General features: G+C 41.4%; 1 pseudogene; it reads left to right on the top strand.

The window, feature by feature from the left end:
- LOC124019537 overlaps positions 1-20,021 on the top strand; it is a 135,436-nt pseudogene extending 115,415 nt beyond the window's left edge.
- The last annotated feature ends 5,139 nt before the right edge of the window (positions 20,022-25,160 follow it).

Below are 25,160 nucleotides of genomic sequence, written 5' to 3'. Positions count from 1 at the left end.
TACATTTAAGTCATTTAGCAGACGCTCTTATCCAAGTACCCCTGCTGTGGGTTGGTGCTATTGGCCCAACCTGGCAACCTGCTGTGGGTTGGTGCTATTGGCCCAACCTGGCTACCTGCTGTGGGTTGGTGCTATTGGCCCAACCTGGCAACCTGCTGTGGGTTGGTACTATTGGCCCAACCTGGCTACCTGCTGTGGGTTGGTGCTTTTGTCCCAACCTGGCAACCTGCTATGGGTTGGTGCTATTGTGCCAACCTGGCAACCTACTGTGGGTTGGTGCTATTGTCCCAACCTGGCAACCTGCTGTGGGTTGGTGCTATTGGCCCAACCTGGCTACCTGCTGTGGGTTGGTGCTATTGGCCCAACCTGGCAACCTGCTGTGGGTTGGTGCTATCGGCCCAACCTGGCAACCTGCTAGGGGTTGGTGCTATTGACCCAACCTGGCAACCTGCTATGGGTTGGTGCTATTGACCCAACCTGGCAACCTGCTATGGGTTGGTGATATTGTCCCAACCTGGTTGACGCAGAGCAGAGCCTAAATGTCCTCGGGGCATGCTGCTCAGGTGTCTCTGACACATTCACATTCAAATGGTTCCTCCTACCCTGTGTGTGTGTGTGTGTGTGTGTGTGTGTGTGTGTGTGTGTGTGTGTGTGTGTGTGTGTGTGTGTGTGTGTGTGTGTGTGTGTGTGTGTGTGTGTGTGTGTGTGTGTGTGTGTGTGTGTGTGTGTGTGTGTGTGTGTGTGTGTGTGTGTGTGTGTGTGTGTGTGTGTGTGTGTAAGAGCATGCATGTGTGTGTATCTCTCCAGTCTTAGTACATACGGCCACCTGCATTTTCTTTCTGTCAAATGAATTACAGTATAAATTAGAAAATGTTATGTTTTTTGTCAGACGTGACAACAGATTGTGTACTAAACCCATTTAATTGGACCGTCTGGCAGGTATACAGTACACCAAATACGGATGCAGGAGGAAGAGCGACAGTCGACTGGTGCACCGGAACCTCTGTGAAACCAGCAAGAAGCCCAAACCCATCCGGAAGAGGTGCAACGTGAACGAGTGCAGCCAGCCAACGTGAGCTCCTCTCCCCTTCACTCTCCCCCTCTATCCTTTCTCTGTCCATGTCCGAGCCATGTTGATAGGAGAGCATCCATTTCATCATCATCATCATCATCGCTCTAAGGGACACTTCCTCTCGAAGAGGGACTGAAGCTAAAGCACTCTGTCTGAATGACTAACCTAGTGGTTCCCAGTAGTAGACATATTGAATAATGAGATAATAACCTAGTCATTCCCAGTAGTGGAGATGAATAACCTAGTAATTCCCTAGTGGACAGATTGAATAATGAGATAATAACCTAGTCATTCCCAGTAGTGGACAGATTGAATAATGAGATAATAACCTAGTCATTCCCAGTAGTGGACAGATTGAATAATGAGATAATAACCTAGTCATTCCCAGTAATGAGATAATAACCTAGTCGTTCCCAGTAATGAGATAATAACCTAGTCGTTCCCAGTAATGAGATGATAACCTAGTCATTCCCAGTAGTGTTCAGATTGAATAATGAGATAATAACCTAGTCATTCCCAGTAGTGGACAGATTGAATAATGAGATAATAACCTAGTCATTCCCAGTAATGAGATAATAACCTAGTCATTCCCAGTAGTGGACAGATTGAATAATGAGATAATAACCTAGTCATTCCCAGTAATGAGATAATAACCTAGTCATTCCCAGTAGTGTTCAGATTGAATAATGAGATAATAACCTAGATTGAATAATGAGATAATAACCTAGTCATTCCCAGTAATGAGATAATAACCTAGTCATTCCCAGTAATAATAACCTAGTCATTCCCAGTAGTGGACAGATTGAATAATGAGATAATAACCTAGTCATTCCCAGTAATGAGATAATAACCTAGTCATTCCCAGTAATGAGATAATAACCTAGTCATTCCCAGTAGTGGACAGATTGAATAATGAGATAATAACCTAGTCATTCCCAGTAGTGGACAGATTGAATAATGAGATAATAACCTAGTCATTCCCAGTAGTGAGATAATAACCTAGTCATTCCCAGTAGTGGACAGATTGAATAATGATAATAACCTAGTCATGAGATAATAACCTAGTCATTTCAGTAGTGAGATAATAACCTAGTCATTCCCAGTAGTGAGATAATAACAGATTGAATAATGAGATAATAACCTAGTCATTCCCAGTAGTGTTCAGATTGAATAATGAGATAATAACCTAGTCATTCCCAGTAATGAGATAATAACCTAGTCATTCCCAGTAGTGAGATAATAACCAGATTGAATAATGAGATAATAACCTAGTCATTCCCAGTAGTGAGATAATAACCTAGTCATTCCCAGTAATGAGATAATAACCTAGTCATTCCCAGTAGTGTTCAGATGAATAATGAGATAATAACCTAGTCATTCCCAGTAATGAGATAATAACCAGTCATTCCCAGTAGTGGACAGATTGAATAATGAGATAATAACCTAGTCATTCCCAGTAGTGGACAGATTGAATAATGAGATAATAACCTAGTCATTCCCAGTAGTGGACAGATTGAATAATGAGATAATAACCTAGTCATTCCCAGTAATGAGATAATAACCTAGTCATTCCCAGTAGTGGACAGATTGAATAATGAGATAATAACCTAGTCATTCCCAGTAGTGGACAGATTGAATAATGAGATAATAACCTAGTCATTCCCAGTAATGAGATAATAACCTAGTCATTCCCAGTAGTGAGATAATAACCTAGTCATTCCCAGTAATGAGATAATAACCTAGTCATTCCCAGTAGTGTTCAGATTGAATAATGAGATAATAACCTAGTCATTCCCAGTAGTGAGATAATAACCTAGTCATTCCCAGTAATGAGATAATAACCTAGTCATTCCCAGTAGTGTTCAGATTGAATAATGAGATAATAACCTAGTCATTCCCAGTAATGAGATAATAACCTAGTCATTCCCAGTAATGAGATAATAACCTAGTCATTCCCAGTAGTGTTCAGATTGAATAATGATAATAATAATGAGATAATAACCTAGTCATTCCCAGTAATGAGATAATAACCTAGTCATTCCCAGTAGTGGACAGATTGAATAATGAGATAATAACCTAGTCATTCCCAGTAATGAGATAATAACCTAGTCATTCCCAGTAGTGGATAATAACAGATTGAATAATGAGATAATAACCTAGTCATTCCCAGTAGTGGACAGATTGAATAATGAGATAATAACCTAGTCATTCCCAGTAATGAGATAATAACCTAGTCATTCCCAGTAATGAGATAATAACCTAGTCATTCCCAGTAATGAGATAATAACCTAGTCATTCCCAGTAGTGAGATAATAACCTAGTCATTCCCAGTAGTGGACACATTCCCAGTAATGAGATAATAACCTAGTTAAGTAATGAGATAATAACCTAGTCATTCCCAGTAATGAGATAATAACCTAGTCATTCCCAGTAGTGGACAGATTGAATAATGAGATAATAACCTAGTCATTCCCAGTAGTGGACAGATTGAATAATGAGATAATAACCTAGTCATTCCCAGTAGTGGACAGATTGAATAATGAGATAATAACCTAGTCATTCCCAGTAGTGGACAGATTGAATAATGAGATAATAACCTAGTCATTCCCAGTAATGAGATAATAACCTAGTCATTCCCAGTAGTGGACAGATTGAATAATGAGATAATAACCTAGTCATTCCCAGTAATGAGATAATAACCTAGTCATTCCCAGTAATGAGATAATAACCTAGTCATTCCCAGTAATGAGATAATAACCTAGTCATTCCCAGTAGTGGACAGATTGAATAATGAGATAATAACCTAGTCATTCCCAGTAGTGAGATAATAACCTAGTCATTCCCAGTAATGAGATAATAACCTAGTCATTCCCAGTAATGAGATAATAACCTAGTCATTCCCAGTAATGAGATAATAACCTAGTCATTCCCAGTAGTGGACAGATTGAATAATGAGATAATAACCTAGTCATTCCCAGTAATGAGATAATAACCTAGTCATTCCCAGTAGTGGACAGATTGAATAATGAGATAATAACCTAGTCATTCCCAGTAGTGGACAGATTGAATAATGAGATAATAACCTAGTCATTCCCAGTAGTGGACAGATTGAATAATGAGATAATAACCTAGTCATTCCCAGTAATGAGATAATAACCTAGTCATTCCCAGTAGTCAGATTGAATAATGAGATAATAACCTAGTCATTCCCAGTAGTGAGATAATAACCTAGTCATTCTCAGTAATGAGATAATAACCTAGTCATTCCCAGTAGTGTCAGATTGAATAATGAGATAATAACCTAGTCATTCCCAGTAATGAGATAATAACCTAGTCATTCCCAGTAGTGGACAGATTGAATAATGAGATAATAACCTAGTCATTCCCATTGAATAATGAGATAATAACCTAGTCATTCCCAGTAGTGGACAGATTGAATAATGAGATAATAACCTAGTCATTCCCAGTAATGAGATAATAACCTAGTCATTCCCAGTAGTGGACAGATTGAATAATGAGATAATAACCTAGTCATTCCCAGTAATGAGATAATAACCTAGTCATTCCAGTATTCCCAGTAATGAGATAATAACCTAGTCATTCCCAGTAATGAGATAATAACCTAGTCATTCCCAGTAGTGTTCAGATTGAATAATGAGATAATAACCTAGTCATTCCCAGTAATGAGATAATAACCTAGTCATTCCCAGTAATGAGATAATAACCTAGTCATTCATTGAGATAATAACCCAGTAATGAGATAATAACCTAGTCATTCCCAGTAGTGGACAGATTGAATAATGAGATAATAACCTAGTCATTCCCAGTAGTGAGATAATAACCAGATTGAATAATGAGATAATAACCTAGTCATTCCCAGTAGTGGACAGATTGAATAATGAGATAATAACCTAGTCATTCCCAGTAGTGGACAGATTGAATAATGAGATAATAACCTAGTCATTCCCAGTAATGAGATAATAACCTAGTCATTCCCAGTAATGGACAGATTGAATAATGAGATAATAACCTAGTCATTCCCAGTAGTGTTCAGATTGAATAATGAGATAATAATAGTCATTCCCAGTAATGAGATAATAACCATTCCCAGTAATGAGATAATAACCTAGTCATTCCCAGTAGTGGACAGATTGAATAATGAGATAATAACCTAGTCATTCCCAGTAGTGGACAGATTGAATAATGAGATAATAACCTAGTCATTCCCAGATTGAATAATGAGATAATAACCTAGTCATTCCCAGTAGTGTAGATTGAGATAATAACCTAGTCATTCCAGTAGTGGACATTGAATAATGAGATAATAACCTAGTCATTCCCAGTAATGAGATAATAACCTAGTCATTCCCAGTAGTGGACAGATTGAATAATGAGATAATAACCTAGTCATTCCAGTAGTGGACAGATTGAATAATGAGATAATAACCTAGTCATTCCCAGTAATGAGATAATAACCAGATTTGAGACAGATTGAATAATGAGATAATAACCTAGTCATTCCCAGTAGTGGACAGATTGAATAATGAGATAATAACCTAGTCATTTCAGTAGTGGACAGATTGAATAATGAGATAATAACCTAGTCATTCCCAGTAATGAGATAATAACCTAGTCATTCCCAGATTAATGAGATAATAACCTAGTCATTCCCAGTAGTGAGATAATAACCTAGTCATTCCCAGTAATGAGATAATAAGAGTCATTCCCATAATGAGATAATAACCTAGTCATTCCCAGTAAGTAATGAGATAATAACCTAGTCATTCCCAGTAGTGGACAGATTGAATAATGAGATAATAACCTAGTCATTCCCAGTAGTGGACAGATTGAATAATGAGATAATAACCTAGTCATTCCCAGTAATGAGATAATAACCTAGTCATTCCCAGTAATGAGATAATAACCTAGTCATTCCCAGTAGTGGACAGATTGAATAATGAGATAATAACCTAGTCATTCCCAGTAATGAGATAATAACCTAGTCATTCCCAGTAGTGGACAGATTGAATAATGAGATAATAACCTAGTCATTCCCAGTAGTGGACAGATTGAATAATGAGATAATAACCTAGTCATTCCCAGTAGTGGACAGATTGAATAATGAGATAATAACCTAGTCATTCCCAGTAATGAGATAATAACCTAGTCATTCCCAGTAGTGGACAGATTGAATAATGAGATAATAACCTAGTCATTCCAGTAGTGGACAGATTGAATAATGAGATAATAACCTAGTCATTCCCAGTAATGAGATAATAACCTAGTCATTCCCAGTAGTGTTCAGATTGAATAATGAGATAATAACCTAGTCATTCCCAGTAGTGAGATAATAACCTAGTCATTCCCAGTAGTGGACAGATTGAATAATGAGATAATAACCTAGATAATCATTCCCAGTAGTGGACAGATTTAAAAATGTGCTCTCTCTTGTTTTGTCTGTCCCCCCCCCCTCTCTTATTCTGTCTGCTCCCAATCCCCTCCCTCCCCCCCCTCCTCTCTCTCTCTCTCTCTCTCTCTCTCTCTCTCTCTCCCCTCTCTCTCTCTGCCGCTCTCTCTCTCTGCCCCTCCCTCCCCACCCTCCCTCCTTCCCTCCCTCCCTCCCTCCCCTCTCTCTCTCTCTCTCTCTCTCTCTCTCTCTCTCTCTCTCTCTCTCTCTCTCTCTCTCTCTCTCTCTCTCTCTCTCTCTCTCTCTCTCTCTCTCTCTCTCTCTCTCTCTCTCTCTCTCTCTCTCTCTCTCTCTCTCTCTCTCTCTCTCTCTCTCTCTCTCTCTCTCTCTCTCTCTCTCTCTCTCTCTCTCTCTCTCTCTCTCTCTCTCTCTCTTCTCCCAGGTGGTTGGTGGAGGAGTGGAACCCGTGCAGTAAGACATGTGGGAAGATTGGCTACCAGTCCAGGGTTGTTCAGTGTATGCAGGCCCTCCACAACGGCACCAACCGGACGGTCCACACTAAGTACTGTACAGAGGACAAGCCTGAGACCAGGAAGGTCTGTAACCCCTCTGCCTGCCCTGCGCAGTGGAGGACAGGGGCCTGGTCACAGGTGGGTCCCAGCATAGAGCTTCACCACAGAGTATACTCTAGACAAGGGCCTGGTCACAGGTGGGTCCCAGCCAATGACGTATTTAACCCCTGGGTTTCTGAAGCCACTGGTTGGCCTCATTAACACCACCCTGTAGGGCCACCGGTTGGCCTCATTAACACCACCCTGTAGGGCCACCGGTTGGCCTCATTAACACCACCCTGTAGGGCCACCGGTTGGCCTCATTAACACCACCCTGTAGGGCCACCGGTTGGCCTCATTAACACCACCCTGTAGGGCCACCGGTTGGCCTCATTAACACCACCCTGTAGGGCCACCGGTTGGCCTCATTAACACCACCCTGTAGGGCCACCGGTTGGCCTCATTAACACCACCCTGTAGGGCCACCGGTTGGCCTCATTATCACCACCAGGGCCCCGGTTGGCCTCATTATCACCACCCTGGGCCACCGGTTGGCCTCATTAACACCACCCTGTAGGGCCACCGGTTGGCCTCATTATCACCACCCTGTAGGGCCACCGGTTGGCCTCATTAACACCACCCTGTAGGGCCACCGGTTGGCCTCATTAACACCACCCTGTAGGGCCACCGGTTGGCCTCATTAACACCACCCTGTAGGGCCACCGGTTGGCCTCATTAACACCACCCTGTAGGGCCACCGGTTGGCCTCATTAACACCATCCTGTAGGGCCACCGGTTGGCCTCATTATCACCACCCTGTAGGGCCACCGGTTGGCCTCATTATCACCACCCTGTAGGGCCACCGGTTGGCCTCATTAACACCACCCTGTAGGGCCACCGGTTGGCCTCATTAACACCACCCTGTAGGGCCACCGGTTGGCCTCATTAACACCACCCTGTAGGGCCACCGGTTGGCCTCATTAACACCACCCTGTAAGGCCAGTCCACCATTGAAATACATGGAATTCTACAGTATTTCAATGAAGGACAAAATGACATTTATTTCAGCATGTTCCTTTGTAGTGGGGCCAATAACATTAGTACTTTAACGATAAACGGTTTAATATTTTGTTTTTACATGTTATAAAATAAAAAAATGTTTAGCTCACATTGAATAATTATAAAGTCTGCGTTACGGTGTCTAATAGAATATACACTTGTTAATAACGAATGTAGACATGAATACATGCAGTTCTACAGCTTCCAACATCTTTTCTACACTGGAGGAGGACTACTAAGATGGCTGTGCGGTGGCTTCAATACAGCGCCCCCTGTCAGTCATCTAGGGTTTATACACATCTTTGGTCCCACCATGGAGCTCTGTCTCGGAGCAGACTGTTCACTAGACAAGGGCTTGGTCACAGGTGGGTCCCAGCATGGAGCTCCGCCACAGATCCTATAGTACAGACAGGGGCCTGGTCTGGTCATGGAGCTCCGCCACTGAGCATACTCTAGCAAGGGCCTGGTCACAGGTGGGTCCCAGCATGGAGCTCCACCACAAAGCCTACAGTACAGACAGGGGCCTGGTCATGGAGCTCCCCCACTGAGCATTCTCTAGACAAGGGACCAGTCACAGGTGGGTCCCAGCATGGAGCTCCGCCACAGAGCCTTCAGTACACACCAGTACACCTGGTCATGGAGCTCTGTCACACAGCTCACAGTACTACTTATCAGAGTTGGGGTCAACTCCAACGCCAGCTGCTTTGAGTCTCGTCTGACCCGCTGTCTCTCTGTGTGGCCGCCACGGTGTTCAGCAAGCTGTGGAGAGGGGATTCGACAGAGACAGGTTATCTGACCCGCTGTCTCTCTGTGTGGGGCCACCACGGTGTTCAGTAAGCTGTGGAGAGGCGATTCGACAGAGACAGGTTATCTGACCCGCTGTCTCTCTGTGTGGCCACCACAGTGTTCAGTAAGCTGTGGAGAGGGGATTCGACAGAGACAGGTGGTGTGTAGAGCCACAGACAACACCATCGGCCAGTGTGAGGGAGACAAGCCTGAAACTGTCCTCATCTGTAAACTGAGCCCGTGTCCAGGTAGAGTAAATACACACACACACACACACACACACACACACACACACACACACACACACACACACACACACACACACACACACACACACACACACACACACACACACACACACACACACACACACACACACACACACACACACACACACACACACAAAGATAGAAGTCAATGATGTGTAATAACTGTTTCTCCTGCTATCCCTATAAGTGCTTCAGGAGACCTCTGTAGCACTTATTGTTTGTGTGTGTGTGAGCTCTGATTACCTGGGGAGACAGGAGAGGAGAAGAACAGGGGTTCTTAAGAGCTCTGATTACCTGGGGAGACAGGAGAGGAGAGGAGGGGGTTCTTAAAGAGCTCTGATTACCTGGGGAGACAGGAGAGGAGAGGAGGGGGTTCTTAAAGAGCTCTGATTACCTGGGGAGACAGGAGAGGAGAGGAGGGGGTTCTTAAGAGCTCTGATTACATGGGGAGACAGGAGAGGAGAAGAGAGGGTTCTTAAGAGCTCTGATTACCTGGGGAGACAGGAGAGGAGAGGAGGGGGTTCTTAAGAGCTCTGATTACCTGGGGAGACAGGAGAGGAGAGGAGAGGGTTCTTAAGAGCTCTGATTACCTGGGGAGACAGGAGAGGAGAGGAGGGGGTTCTTAAGAGCTCTGATTACCTGGGGAGACAGGAGAGGGGAGGAGGGGGTTCTTAAGAGCTCTGATTACCTGGGGAGACAGGAGAGGGGAGGAGGGGGTTCTTAAGAGCTCTGATTACCTGGGGAGTTAGGAACAAACCTCTAGTTCGGGAACCGCTGCCATAGAAATTCCTTTTGGTGCTATATGTAACCTTTTTTTGGAGGTTCTATGAAGAACCATGCTCAAGGTTCTAAATGGAACATGGGGCTAATGTTCTGTAAAGAACCAATAATAAAAGGTTCTATATAGCATCAAAAAGGGTTCCACTATGGTTGCAACCCTTTTCTTATGGTCCTTTATAGAACCTTTATGGAGAATGGTTCTATAAAATAACTTATTTAATCTTAAACCATACAGGGTTTTATTCTGGTCAGACATGTTATATTGTTCAAATTCCCTAGGTGTTATTATTGACAAGTTGAAACAAGTGAGCTTCCTCTGGAACAGCTGGGGTCCCTGAGGAGAGAATTGAGACCCACTGACTGATTTAGTCAGCTGTTCTCAACTAACACAAGGCCATAACATGAGTCTTTCACAGGACACCATCACTGACCATTGTCATATACAAAATGTAATGGAATTACACATCAGATAAACTGACATGACACTAACTCACAATTGCAATTGTGCGTAAACCACGCCCCAAAATATTCTAATGAGCTGCTTCCCCTACATTTTAATTATCACTAAAAGAGATAAGAACCCTTTTCTGAACTGTAAAGAACCCTAGTTCTGAACTGTAAAGAACCATTGAAGAACTCAAAGGGTTATTTGAGTCATTATGGTTCCACATAGAACCATCACCTTCCCAAAGAACCGTTATGTAGGGTTGCAGTTCAGGTAACCTTCCCCAAAATGTCCAGGGTGTCCAGAACTCCCAGTTGGTACATTACCAGACGAAGTAAGGGAAAAAGCTAGAAATCTGGAATCGTCCAACCTGGATTTGTGTAAAACCTATGATTTGTGCAACCCAAAGTCCCACCATGTAATTATGTGTAAAGCTTGTCGTCTCTCATCCTCTGGTAAAAACAGGACAGTCATCGCTGCCTCCGTTCACTAAAGAAGAGATGGAGAATTCAACCACAAAGACAGAGGGTGTACATCAGATTGTTCCTGAGAATCCTGTCCACAAACTCTCCTTCAGTAAGTGAGCATGGGATGCTTCTATTGGATTGGATTGGATTCTAGTCTATTCTATTCTTCTATTGGATTCTAGTCTATTCTATTCTTCTATTGGATTCTAGTCTATTCTGTTCTTCTATTGGATTTGATTGGATTCTAGTCTATTCTATTCTTCTATTGGATTCTAGTCTATTCTATACTTCTATTGTATTCTAGTCTATTCTATTCTTCTATTGGATTCTAGTCTATTCTATTCTTCTATTGGATTCTAGTCTATTCTATTCTTCTATTGGATTCTAGTCTATTCTATACTTCTATTGTATTCTAGTCTGTTCTATTCTTCTATTGGATTCTAGTCTATTCTGTTCTTCTATTGGATTCTAGTCTATTCTATTCTTCTATTGGATTCTAGTCTGTTCTGTTCTTCTATTGGATTTTAGTCTATTCTATTCTATTCTGTTCTTCTATTGGATTTTAGTCTATTCTATTCTTCTATTGGATTGGATTGGATTGGATTCTAGTCTATTCTATCCTTCTATTGGATTGGATTGGATTCTAGTCTATTCTATTCTTCTATTGGCTTTGATTGGATTCTAGTCTATTCTATTCTTTATTGGATTGGATTTGATTCTAGTCTATTCTATTCTTCTATTGGATTCTAGTCTATTCTGTTCTTCTATTGGATTCTAGTCTATTCTATTCTTCTATTGGATTCTAGTCTATTCTATTCTTCTATTGAATTGGATTGGATTCTCGTCTAATCTATTCTTCTATTGGATTTTAGTCTATTCTATTCTTCTATTGGATTCTAGTCTATTCTATTCTTCTATTTGATTTTATTGGATTCTAGTCTATTCTGTTCTTCTATTGGATTCTAGTCTATTCTATTCTTCTATTGGATTCTAGTCTATTCTATTCTTCTATTTGATTTTATTGGATTCTAGTCTATTCTATTCTTCTATTGGATTTTATTGGATTCTAGTCTATTCTATTCTTCTATTGAATTCTAGTCTATTCTATTCTTCTATTGGATTCTAGTCTATTCTATTCTTCTATTGGATTCTAGTCTATTCTATTCTTCTATTGGGATTCTAGTCTATTCTATTCTTCTATGGGATTCTAGTCTATTCTATTCTTCTATTGGATTCTAGTCTATTCTATTCTTCTATTGGATTCTAGTCTATTCTATTCTTCTATTGGATTCTAGTCTATTCTATTCTTCTATTGGATTCTAGTCTATTCTATTCTTCTATTGGATTCTAGTCTATTCTATTCTTCTATTTGATTCTAGTCTATTCTATTCTTCTATTGGATTTTATTGGATTCTAGTCTATTCTATTCTTCTATTGGATTCTAGTCTATTCTATTCTTCTATTGGATTCTAGTCTATTCTATTCTTCTATTGGATTCTAGTCTATTCTATTCTTCTATTGGATTCTAGTCTATTCTATACTTCTATTGTATTCTAGTCTATTCTGTTCTTCTATTGGATTCTAGTCTATTCTATTATTCTATTGGATTCTAGTCTGTTCTGTTCTTCTATTGGATTTTAGTCTATTCTATTCTATTCTGTTCTTCTATTGGATTTTAGTCTATTCTATTCTTCTATTGGATTGGATTGGATTCTAGTCTATTCTATTCTTCTATTGGATTGGATTGGATTCTAGTCTATTCTATTCTTCTATTGGATTGGATTGGATTCTAGTCTATTCTATTCTTCTATTGGATTCTAGTCTATTCTGTTCTTCTATTGGATTCTAGTCTATTCTATTCTTCTATTGGATTCTAGTCTATTATATTATTCTATTGGATTGGATTCTCGTCTATTCTATTCTTCTATTGGATTTTAGTCTATTCTATTCTTCTATTGGATTCTAGTCTATTCTATTCTTCTATTGGATTTTATTGGATTCTAGTCTATTCTATTCTTCTATTGGATTCTAGTCTATTCTATTCTTCTATTGGATTCTAGTCTATTCTATTCTTCTATTGGATTCTAGTCTATTCTATTCTTCTATTGAATTCTAGTCTATTCTATTCTTCTATTGGATTCTAGTCTATTCTATTCTTCTATTGGATTCTAGTCTATTCTATTCTTCTATTGGATTCTAGTCTATTATATTCTTCTATTGGATTCTAGTCTATTCTATTCTTCTATTGGATTCTAGTCTATTCTATTCTTCTATTGGATTCTAGTCTATTCTATTCTTCTATTGGATTTTATTGGATTCTATTCTTCTATTGGATTTTAGTCTATTCTATTCTTCTATTGGATTTTAGTCTATTCTATTCTTCTATTGGATTTTATTGGATTCTAGTCTATTCCATTCTTCTATTGAATTCTAGTCTATTCTATTCGTCTATTGGATTCTAGTCTATTCTATTCTTCTATTGGATTCTAGTCTATTCTATTCTTCTATTGGATTCTAGTCTATTCTATTCTTCTATTGGATTCTAGTCTATTCTATTCTTCTATTGGATTATAGTCTATTCTATTCTTCTATTGGATTCTAGTCTATTCTATTCTTCTATTGGATTTTAGTCTATTCTATTATTCTATTGGATTCTAGTCTATTCTATTCTTCTATTGGATTTTATTGGATTCTAGTCTATTCTATTCTTCTATTGGATTTGATTGGATTCTAGTCTATTCTATTCTTAGCTGCTTACCGTTTTAAACATCTGATATTAAAGAGTGTGTCTGGGAAATATGTTTGAGGTACAGTATGTAGTGAATTCGGGGAATAGCCCTGACTGGGACTCAACCCATGTTTGAGGTACAGTATGTAGTGAATTCTGGGAATAACCCTGACTGGGACTCAACCCATGTTTGAGGTACAGTATGTAGTGAATTCTGGGAATAGCCCTGACTGGGACTCAACCCATAACCTTTAGGCGCTGCACCAAGAGATCCAAATCTCTGTTCAGATGTGACCAACTTTTTATTCAGATTTGATTTATTTTTATTTCAGAGTGCGTTTACAAGTACAAAGATAACCCAGTCCCCATCCAGCCAACCTCAGTTGTTCCTTGACGAGCGCCATTCCTTCTTGTTGTCGATGATTCTAGTGTTATAACTTCTAATAGTAACTGTATCCACTGGTTAAATGGGAGAGAGCGAGGTGGTCGGCCATCTTTAGAGCCAATAATTTTTCAGCAGCAGTGAGTTGAATGAATGGACCAAGGTGCAGCGTTGCATAGAGTTCCACATGTTAATGAGATGAAACGCACAGGAACAAAACAATAAAGCGCATAAGGAAAAGGTGACTCTAATGTAGTGATCGCCGGCAACTAGACGTAGACAAGATCCCACAAAAACCCAGTGGGAAAAGGCTGCATAAATATGATCCCCAATCAGAGACAACGATAGTGTCACACCCTGACCTTAGTGTTCTTTGTTTTCCTTGTTATTTTGGTTAGGTCAGGGTGTGACATGGGTGATGTATGTGTTTTTGGTCTTGTCTAGGGGTTTTGTATGTTTATGGGACTGTTTCCTTTCTAGGTATATTGTATGTCTATGGTTGCCTAGATTGGTTCTCAATTAGAGGCAGCTGTCTATCGTTGTCTCTGATTGGGAACCATATTTAGGCAGCCATATTCTGTGGGTACTTTGTGGGTGATTGTTTCTGTGTCTGTGTTTGTTTCACCACACGGTACTGTTTCGGTTATTCATGGTTCGTTTATTGTTTTGTAGTGTTTCGGTTTATTCATTAAAAACAACTATGGACACTTACCACGCTGCATTTTGGTCCGAAACCTCTTCGTCTTCAGACGTGACAGATAGACAGCTGCCTCTGATTGGGAACCATACCAGGTCAACATAGAAATGTAAAAACTAGACTACCCACCCTAGTCACACCTTGACCTAACCAAAATAGAGAATATAAAGGATCTCTAAGGTCAGGGTGTGACAAGCAGTGTTTGCCTTCCAGCAGTAGTCTTCTCTGATTGGCTGAGAGATTCAAGGGGCTTTCATCGTTAAGTAACATAATTAAAGGGAAGCATTGAACGTTTAAATTCATGACCTTCAGGGGGGGAAAAGGCATTTACCTGCAGGCCACATCCACATCAAATGAAAATGTGTCTACCTGATTTAGGGGACACGGTGAACAGTTGCGAGTTGGGGCCAATTTCAGCGTAAAACGTTTCTTTGGTGTTAAATACAGTAAATGAACAAACTTAAAATGTATAAATTGGTGGTTCGGATTACAGAATGGCCAAGGTCATATTTTTTCCAGATTCTGTTCGAGTTAAAGGGTTGTTCAGATTCAAGTAGATCTGTAGACCATTATTTTTTAATGGCTCAGAATATGAGCTTTCCAAAAGATGTTTATATATCATAGTGCACTCCTTTCAGGAGCCCAGATAACTTATTTTATAAATCCCATCGTTGGAGGTTTCAGTAGTTGGGTTTACCAAAGGACTCCATAGGCCAGCATAGCTGACTTAAGTTGTAAATATAGAAACATGTTTCCTTGGAATGTTCTTAAACCATTAATGTCCATGATATTAGTAAGGATACGGATTCCACATTGGGACCATTGAGGGGATACTAAAGGCTGTCCTCCAGATCACAAGGCATTATTGTGAAATATTGGAATATGGGCATGTCGTTTTGAATCCCAGTTACATTGTTCTTCAAATAGAAACAGTGTGAGCAATAATAGCATTAAAGCATAGTTTACATTGTGTAAGAGATGTATCAGTGAAGACCACCTCTTCCAGGCCAATAGGAGACACCATATTACATTGTGTAAGGGCTGTATCAGTGAAGACCACCTCTTCCAGGCCAATAGGAGACACCATATTACATTGTGTAAGGGCTGTATCAGTGAAGACCACCTCTTCCAGGCCAATAGGAGACACCATATTACATTGTGTAAGGGCTGTATCAGTGAAGACCACCTCTTCCAGGCCAATAGGAGACACCATATTACATTGTGTAAGGGCTGTATCAGTGAAGACCACCTCTTCCAGGCCAATAGGAGACACCATATTACATTGTGTAAGGGCTGTATCAGTGAAGACCACCTCTTCCAGGCCAATAGGAGACACCATATTACATTGTGTAAGGGCTGTATCAGTGAAGACCACCTCTTCCAGGCCAATAGGAGACACCAGGTTACATTGTGTAAGGGCTGTATCAGTGGAGACCACCTCTTCCAGGCCAATAGGAGACACCATATTACATTGTGTAAGGGCTGTATCAGTGAAGACCAACTGCAACACTGCTGGGTTTTTCACGCTCAACGGTTTCTCGTGTGTATCAAAAATGGCCCACCACCCAAAGGACATCCAGCTAACATGACACAACATTGGAGTCAACATGGGTCAGCATCCCTGTGGAACACGTTTGACACCTTGTAGATTCCATACCCCGGCAAATTGGGGCTGCTCTGAGGGCAAAAGGGGTGCGACTCAATATAAGGAAGGTGTTCCTAATGTTTTCAACACTCCGTGTATATCTACTACCAAAATATTTAAAATGGGAAACGATTGAGATTCCATAATTATAATAATTTTGTCGATTGGGGGGTGGTGTTGAAAAAAATGAATCTGCCCGCGCCTCAGATGCTACATCAGTCCGCTATTAGAGGACAAGTAAAGGCCAGATGCACTACTTTTGTGAAATATATATTTTTATTAAATTCTGACTTTTCCGTGTGGATCCATTTGGGTAAGTAAGTCTCGAGACCGGATGACAACATTTTGGAAAACAGTTTAATATCTGTGTTTATCAAAGATAGAAGGCCAGTGTTATTGCTTCTTTAATTAGCACTACAGTTTCCAGCTGTGCTAACATAATTGCGAAAGGGTTTTGGTCAATGATCAATTAGCGTTTTAAAATAATAAACTTGGATTAGCTAACACAACATGCCATTTTAGCACAGAAGTAATTGTTGCTGATAATGGGCCTCGGTACGCCTATGTAGGTATTCCATTAAAAATCAGCTGTTTCCCAGCTACATGACCTTTAAAGGTCATTTACAACGTAAACAATGTCTACACTGTATTTCTGATCAATTTGATGTTATTTTAATGGACAAAAAAAATCTGAATTTCTTTTAAAAACAAGGACATTTCTCATGTCTAGTGACCCCAAACTTTTGAACAGTAGTGTATATGTATTATTACATGTAATTGTTATCTTTCGTGTTAATAGGCCATAGATGTGAAACAAATAAACAGGTTCCACAGTGAAACCCAGCCATTGGTCGTTCTCCATCCAGGTCATAGTGTCGCTCCTCTGTTTATATTGGCCACTGTCTCCAAACTTTCCCCTTCAGTAGAGTATGTATCCATTTTTAGAAACGAGCAGTGCAAGAGATTCATTTATCGGTTTTAATTGCAAGTCGAAGGCAGACGTAATTTCCTCACTAACAATCTCTTGGATAGTATTGGCCAACTCTTTCTGTTGTCAGGTGTTTTAATAAACATCTTTATTTTGCATTCAAGCCTCAGTTTTGGATGTCATCATTTTTTCGACAGTGTGCGGGTCGCCATCTCTTCCATCTCTTTCTGTAGACCATACTTTTTTTAATGGCTCAGAATATGAGCTTTCCAAAAGTTGTTTATATGCTTTTCTAGCATTGTTATTTTGACTCCTACACACCTGGAACAGACACTATTCAGCAGTAAGGACCTTAAAACAGAGCAGACGGCATCTTATCATTCATGGGTGTTGAGAAGCGCCATGTTCCCACAGGTGAATTATGAATGGACAGAATAGGTCGCTACTGGAGAGAAATAGACCTGCTATTGTTCTTTTTTAATACAGTGACCAGCCCACACCTTAATGTGATGTTATATGTATTACACATTTATTTGAAAATAAGTCAGTTCATTCCTAGTTATTTTGCAAAAGAATAGCCTGGAGAAAGCAACAATGTATGCCAGCGGAGCGGGATACGGTTGAAGAGGTTGCCAGGTGTTGGGTTGCCAGGTGTTGGGTTGCCAAGTGTTGGGTTGCCAGGTGTTGGGTTGCCAGGTGTTGGGTTGCCAGGTGTTGGGTTGCCAGGTGTTGGGTTGACAGGTGTTGGGTTGCCAGGTGTTGGGTTAAGGTCACTACTGTATGAGGAAAGAGCTGTAATGTGTCTGACTCTGACTCTGCTCTCGCCCCACAGATGAGCCATGTCTCGGAGACAAGTCTATATTCTGCCAGATGGAGGTCCTAGCCCGTTACTGTTCCATTCCTGGCTACAACAAGCTGTGCTGTGAGTCCTGCAACAGGAAGGAAGGCTTCACCACCCTCTTCTCTCCATCCCCAGACCTCCACAAGACTGGAGGACCCTCCGACTCAGACTCTGAGACTGGCCAGGAGACCTCTACCCAGCCCAACCCCACCGCCTCCACCACCCTATCATCAGACTCCCCGCTCCCCACCACCACCCAGAGCCCATCCCGAACCACTAAGACCCCTAGACGGCCTCGCTCCACTGCTCAGGGCCTGACCACCTCACCGTCGGCGAGTGCCGTCGTTCCCCAGGGTCCTTCCTTTGGGGTCGGAGATGGAGACTTGGTCCCTGGGCTCCCTTCTCTACCTCCAGGTCCCAGCCCGCCTCTCCGGCCCCGGCTCCGATCCAATGGAGACTTGGTCCCTGGGCTCCCTTCTCTACCTCCAGGTCCCAGCCCGCCTCTCCGGCTCCGATCCAATGGAGATGCTGCTTTATCGCCATCTAAAGAGCACAGCAGTCCAAACAACCGCTCTTTAGGCCAATCCGCCGGCCCCGGCCCTGAACCCGGGCCTGCTGGAACTGTGGCTGGCGTTGCTGCTGCCAGGTCAAGAAGGGAGGATGTAGGATCAGACTCGGCTCACAGGACCAGAACAACCAGAACCCTGTCCCATGTGCTGACATGATCACTGACTTATCCTGGGACTTGCTGCTCAGTAATATGGTCCACCGTGACTTCTGTCAGCTCAACGTTACTGCAACGTTGTTACAGCATTAGAGTGTTACAGCGTTACAATGTGACAATGTTACAATATGACAATGTTACAATGTGACAACTTTATTACAACATTGTTACAACATTATTACAACCATCTGATGGATTATCTTGGACTGGACTCTCACCCGATTGCTGCAAGAATAAATTAACATAAAATAAAAAATAAAAACTCCATGCCAGTGGACTTAGACCACTAATGGTTACCTCAACGAACCAGCAGAGTGATCTCTATGCACTGCATCACTCAGCCCTCTCTGCTTCAGTTAATACATGGAATAATAAACAAGAAAATAAAATGGTGCTGGAACTAAAATGACTACAAGACATGTTAAACAATGTGACGACTGCATTGCCACCATTTACTTCCTGATCTGTGTACAGTTGTACAAGCGTATTTTGAAAGTGCATCAGAACTACTTATTGAACTTTAATATTGTGAAGATATTGTGTGGCACGGCCCAACAAAAAAAAAACATCACTTTGGGGGCTGTCACAAGTTGAAGTGATGATGTCACAAGTATTGGTGATGTCACAAGTTTGGAGATGATGTCACAATGTATTGGTGATGATGTCGCAGTGTCTTGGTGATGATGGCACTTCCTCTTCCAGGGAGCTTTGTAACCTCTCCCCATTGGTGCTCTTATTGTTGACGTGCTTCCCAAACAACCATTTACAAGAGATTGACCACAGAGGTCATCTAAAGGTCAACAGGTCAAGTCTGTTTGTAAAGCCAACCCCACTGTAGCATGCACATTACCTTTGTGGAAAAACTCACACATATGCTTTAAAAGATAAAAAGAAAACCATTCTTGATATTTTTTTGTAAGTGATATATTTTTCAAGTAATATTGTATATAGTGTACATTTTAGTAGCATATTATTATCTAAGAAACTAACAGCCAGCCAACAGAATGTAAAGTATAATGATGTCAGTGGAGAAGTAGAGAGAATGCTGTAAGTCTGCAGAGTGGTTGGTCTGATGTCACGCTGTTTCAAGTTGTGCATTACCTCATTTCTGTCTTGCAGTTCATAACATCATTATGTGTATTGTATAGTTCTTGTATATACATGAATGAAAAGCTTTAAATGTTAATATTTATTAAATTTTTAAATGGTAGGGAGAGAAAAAAAACGTTTGAAAGAAAAATGTAAAAGTTGTCGTCTTTTTTGCATCATCATCAGCTAATTAGCTGGTGGAAAAACTCTGTCAGATTAGGACAATACCCCGTGGTTCAAATCCTTTTTCCTATGCTCAAACCTTTTTTTTATGCTAACATCAGGATTTAGTTCATCCCAGACCACATCTTAAAAGGACAATCTGCAGTTGATACATTGATCTTTAGACTTCTAAATATTGATGATGTATACCCATTGATTCTTGAAGAATATAACTTATAGATGCTTGGTTCAACTGTCGTACCGTACCCATCAGAACTCAAAATACGCTGACTGTACAAACATTAGGGCTTAGTTATGTCAACAGTAAATGTTGGTGTTCCTCAAGGTTCCGTTTTAGGACCACTATTGTTTTCACTATATACTTTACCTCTTGGGGATGTCATTCGAAAACATAATGTTAACTTTCACTGCAATGCTGATGCCACACAGCTGTAGCTGTACATTTCAATGAAACATGGTGAAGCCCCAAAATTGCCCTCACTGGAAGCCTGTGTTTCAGACATAAGGAAGTGGATGGCTGCAAACTTTCTTCTTTTAAACTCGGACAAACCAGAGATGCTTGTTCTAGGTCCCAATAAACAAAGAGATCTTCTGTTGAATCTTACAATTAATCTTGATGGGTGTACAGTCATCTCAAATAAAACTGTGAAGGACCTCGGCGTTACTCTGGACCCTGATCGCTCTTTTGACGAACATATCAAGATTGTTTCAAGAACAGCTTTTTTCCATCTGCGTAACATTGTAAAGATCAGAAATGTTCCATCGAAAATTGATGCAGAACAATTCCTCCATGCTTTTGTTACTTCTAGGTTAGACTACTGCAATGCTCTACTTTTAAACCACTAAATAAACTTCAGTTAGTGCTAAATATGGCTGCTAGAATCCTGACTAGAACCAAAAATTTTGATTATATTTCTCCAGTGCTAGCCTCCCTACACTGGCTTCCTGTTAAGGAAAGGACTGATTTCAAGGTTTTACTGCTAACCTACAAAGCATTACATGGGCTTGCTCCTACCTATCTTTCTGATTTGGTCCTGCCGTACATACCTACATGTACGCTACGGTCACAAGACGCAGGCCTCCTAATTGTCCCTAGAATTTCTAAGCAAACAGCTGGAGGCAGGGCTTTCTCTTATGGACCTTCATTTTTATGGAATGGTCTGCCTACCCATGTGAGAGACACAGACTCTGTCTCAACCTTTAAGTCTTTATCGAAGACTCATCTCTTCAGTAGGTTCTATGATTGAGTGTAGTCTGGCCCAGGAGTGTGAAGGTGAACGGAAAGGCACTGGAGCAACGAACCGCCCTTGCTGTCTCTGCCTGGCCAGTTCCCCTCTTTCCACTGGGATGCTCTGCCTCTAACCCTTATTACAGGGGCTGAGTCACTGGTTTACTGGTGCTCGTCCATGCCGTCCCTAGGAGGGGTGCGTCACTTGAGTGGGTTGAGTCACTGGTCTTCCTGTCTGGGTTGGCGCCCCACCCCCCTTGGGTTGTGCCATGGCGGAGATCTTTGTGGGCTATACTCAGCCTTGTCTCAGGATGGGAAGTTGGTGGTTGAAGATATCCCTCTAGTGGTGTGGGGGTTTGTGCTTTGGCAAAGTGGGTGGGGTTATATCCTTCCTGTTTGGCCCTGTCCGGGGGTATCATCGGATGGGGCCACAGTGTCTCTTGACCCCTCCTGTCTCAGCCTCCAGTGGGATTTACAACCTGACAGGCCAGCTGGGATTTACAACCTGACAGGCCAGCTGGGATTAAAAACCAGACAGGCCAGCTGGGATTTACAACCTGACAGGCCAGCTAGGATTTACAACCTGACAGGCCAGCTGGGATTTACAACCTGACAAGGTTGTTGACAACAACCATGTCAACAATAGCATTTTCCTGCACATTTGAAAATATTTTTCCTCTTCCCCCTGTTGGGGGCAGCCTTTGGGTCCTGTTGTAAAAATATATTTTACAGTCAAACTTACTGTAATATATATCTGTGTAAATATTATATAATTGCAATACAAAATAGATTCCTGTAATGTTTTCATTTACTGTAAGGATGTAACTCTCACCTGTTTGCATGATGGAAAATTCACATTACAGATGCCACTGTGGATCTTTGCAGATTGGGTTGCACCCTCAATCCTGCCTCTCTCAATGAGAGACCATGGTTCACGACATGGTCTATAAGTGTAGCCCTTATTTCATCTGAAATAACAGCTCTTTGTCTTCTTTGTCTTCCTCCACGCATCCGCCCTCTCCCTGCCACCCTTCTCCCTCCACGAACCCATCTTCCTTGTTCCATTTCCAAAATGAGTCTTTCTGAGCTCTACCTATATATACTGTAATATGTGTGTGTGTTCACTAACAAGTCTAAAACAAGACACCTGCTTAGCCTTTCAGCTGAAATTGCAATCAGCAGTGTTTGAAAGGCACAAGGCTGAAATCTATTCCGTTTTGAATGTGTGGTTCACAGTTTTGACAGCAGTGTGTTAGCATTTGAACAAATCAAATCCAATTTATTTATATAGCCCTTCGTACATCAGCTATTATCTCAAAGTGCTGTACAGAAACCCAGCCTAAAACCCCAAACAGCAAACAATGCAGGTGTAAAAGCACGGTGTGCACAAAGTGCTGTAAATCCACAGTGTTGTGCAGGTTATGGTTAAAGTCATGGGATAAGTGTGTAGAGTTTTGAAAACTGTGTTCAAGCAATGAAAAACGAACTAGAGTTTGGTCCACATGAACTGCTGCTGTGCAGACTGTAGTTACAGTTTGGTCCACATGAACTGCTGCTGTGCAGACTGTAGTTACAGTTTGGTCCACATGAACTGCTGCTGTGCAGACTGTAGTTACAGTTTGGTCCACATGAACTGCTGCTGTGCAGACTGTAGTTACAGTTTGGTCCACATGAACTGCTGCTGTGCAGACTGTAGTTACAGTTTGGTCCACATGAACTGCTGCTGTGCAGACTGTAGTTACAGTTTGGTCCACATGAACTGCTGCTGTGCAGACTGTAGTTACAGTTTGGTCCACATGAACTGCTGCTGTGCAGACTGTAGTTACAGTTTGGTCCACATGAACTGCTGCTGTGCAGACTGTAGTTACAGTTTGGTCCACATGAACTGCTGCTGTGCAGACTGTAGTTACAGTTTTGCACATGTGACTCCAGTTCTGTCCACTGTCGTTTAGCAATCGGAAAAAAAACCTGTAACATTGTATTTATGAAATGGAAATGTAGAAAGAGGAGTGTTTTTGAAAATACTCTGCTGGAAGCAATATTTGAAGACATTAAGGTTCTTTTATTTTCCTCTCCAGAATGCACCACATCATACTGTACAGTCAGCTACTAATATTGCATCTGATAGTAGACTGAAAGGCATTTCTTTTGGAGGTTTTCAGGCAGTTGCAGACTTACAGAAGACATAGACATACATCGTCATGAGGTTTGTGTGGTTAATTATTATATATATATATATTTTTAAATTTTACCTTTTATTTAATTAGGCAAGTCAGTTAAGAACAAATTCTTACTTACAATGGCGTCCTACACCGGCCAAACCTGGGCGGCGCTGGGCCAATTGTGCGCCGCCCTATGGGACTCCCAATCACGGCTGGTTGTGGTACAGCCTGGAGACTGGTACAGTAGATTATTCATGAATTCCTATTATGAGCTCAGCTTGTTCTCTCAGACGGGCAGGTGTGTGTGTGTGTGTGTGTGTGTGTGTGTGTGTGTGTGTGTGTGTGTGTGTGTGTGTGTGTGTGTGTGTGTGTGTGTGTGTGTGTGTGTGTGTGTGTGTGTGTGTGTGTGTGTGTGTGTGTGTGTGTGTGTGTGTGTGTGCGTGCCAGGGCGCAGTGTTGGGTAGTAGTGTACTACTGTACATTTTGCAGTAGCTTGGTAGTTGAACTAAATTCAAATCTTGGTGGTGTTTTCAGTAGTTAATTATTTTTGCTACATAGCCGTGTAGCTAACTACTGGAACTACACACTACTGTTTTACCATGTAGCGGTGTAGCTAACTACTGGAACTACACACTACTGTTTTACCATGTAGCAGTGTAGCTAACTACTGGAACTACACACTACTGTTTTACCATGTAGCGCTGTAGCTAACTACTGGAACTACACACTACTGTTTCACCATGTAGCGGTGTAGTTAACTACTGGAACTACACACTACTGTTTTACCATGTAGCGGTGTAGCTAACTACTGGAACTACACACTACTGTTTTACCATGTAGCGGTGTAGCTAACTACTGGAACTACACACTACTGTTTTACCATGTAGCGGTGTAGCTAACTACTGGAACTACACACTACTGATTTACCATGTAGCGGTGTAGCTAACTACTGGAACTACACACTACTGTTTTGGCAAAAATAAAATATGGCTAAAGTAGGCAATAATTTCCTGTCTTTTTCGGCATGCCACCTGCCTAATTTTAATTTGAAATATTGTTTCGGGGTCTTTAACAGGCGGCAAAATTACACATTCTGTTAAGATATGAACCCAAAGTGAACTATTCTTGTAATGTGTAGTCTATGACGTTTCAGATTTAGATATGATACTTTTTCACCAAGTAGTTTGGATGGAGTGAGCTTTAGTGTAGCTTAACTTATTCCGGTGTGAAGTAATTGGTAGCTTGGTAAACTATATATTCAGAGTAGCTTCAACCAACACTTCCCGTGTGTGTGTGTGTGTGTGTGTGTGTGTGTGTGTGTGTGTGTGTGTGTGTGTGTGTGTGTGTGTGTGTGTGTGTGTGTGTGTGTGTGTGTGTGTGTGTGTGTGTGTGTGTGTGTGTGTGTGTGTGTGTGTGTGTGTGTGTGTGTGTGTAGATGTGTGTGCCTGTCACACACCCTGAAAGAGAGGGCACCCTGGCATGTCTTCACAGCGGAGGGTGGCTCTCCTCTGGGTGTCTGGGTGCTCCTAGTGAAAGGCCAGAGCCAGCCTGCAGACAGCTGTGTGTGTGTGTGTGTGTGTGTGTGTGTGTGTGTGTGTGTGTGTGTGTGTGTGTGTGTGTGTGTGTGTGTGTGTGTGTGTGTGTGTGTGTGTGTGTGTGTGTGTGTGTGTGTGTGTGTGTGTGTGTGTGTGTGTGTGTGTGTGTGTGTGTGTGTGTG

This window comes from Oncorhynchus gorbuscha, unplaced genomic scaffold (genome assembly GCF_021184085.1).
Source record: "Oncorhynchus gorbuscha isolate QuinsamMale2020 ecotype Even-year unplaced genomic scaffold, OgorEven_v1.0 Un_scaffold_624, whole genome shotgun sequence".
In the NCBI taxonomy this organism is placed as follows: Eukaryota; Metazoa; Chordata; class Actinopteri; order Salmoniformes; family Salmonidae; genus Oncorhynchus; species Oncorhynchus gorbuscha.
This window is presented reverse-complemented; position numbering and strand designations above follow the sequence as displayed.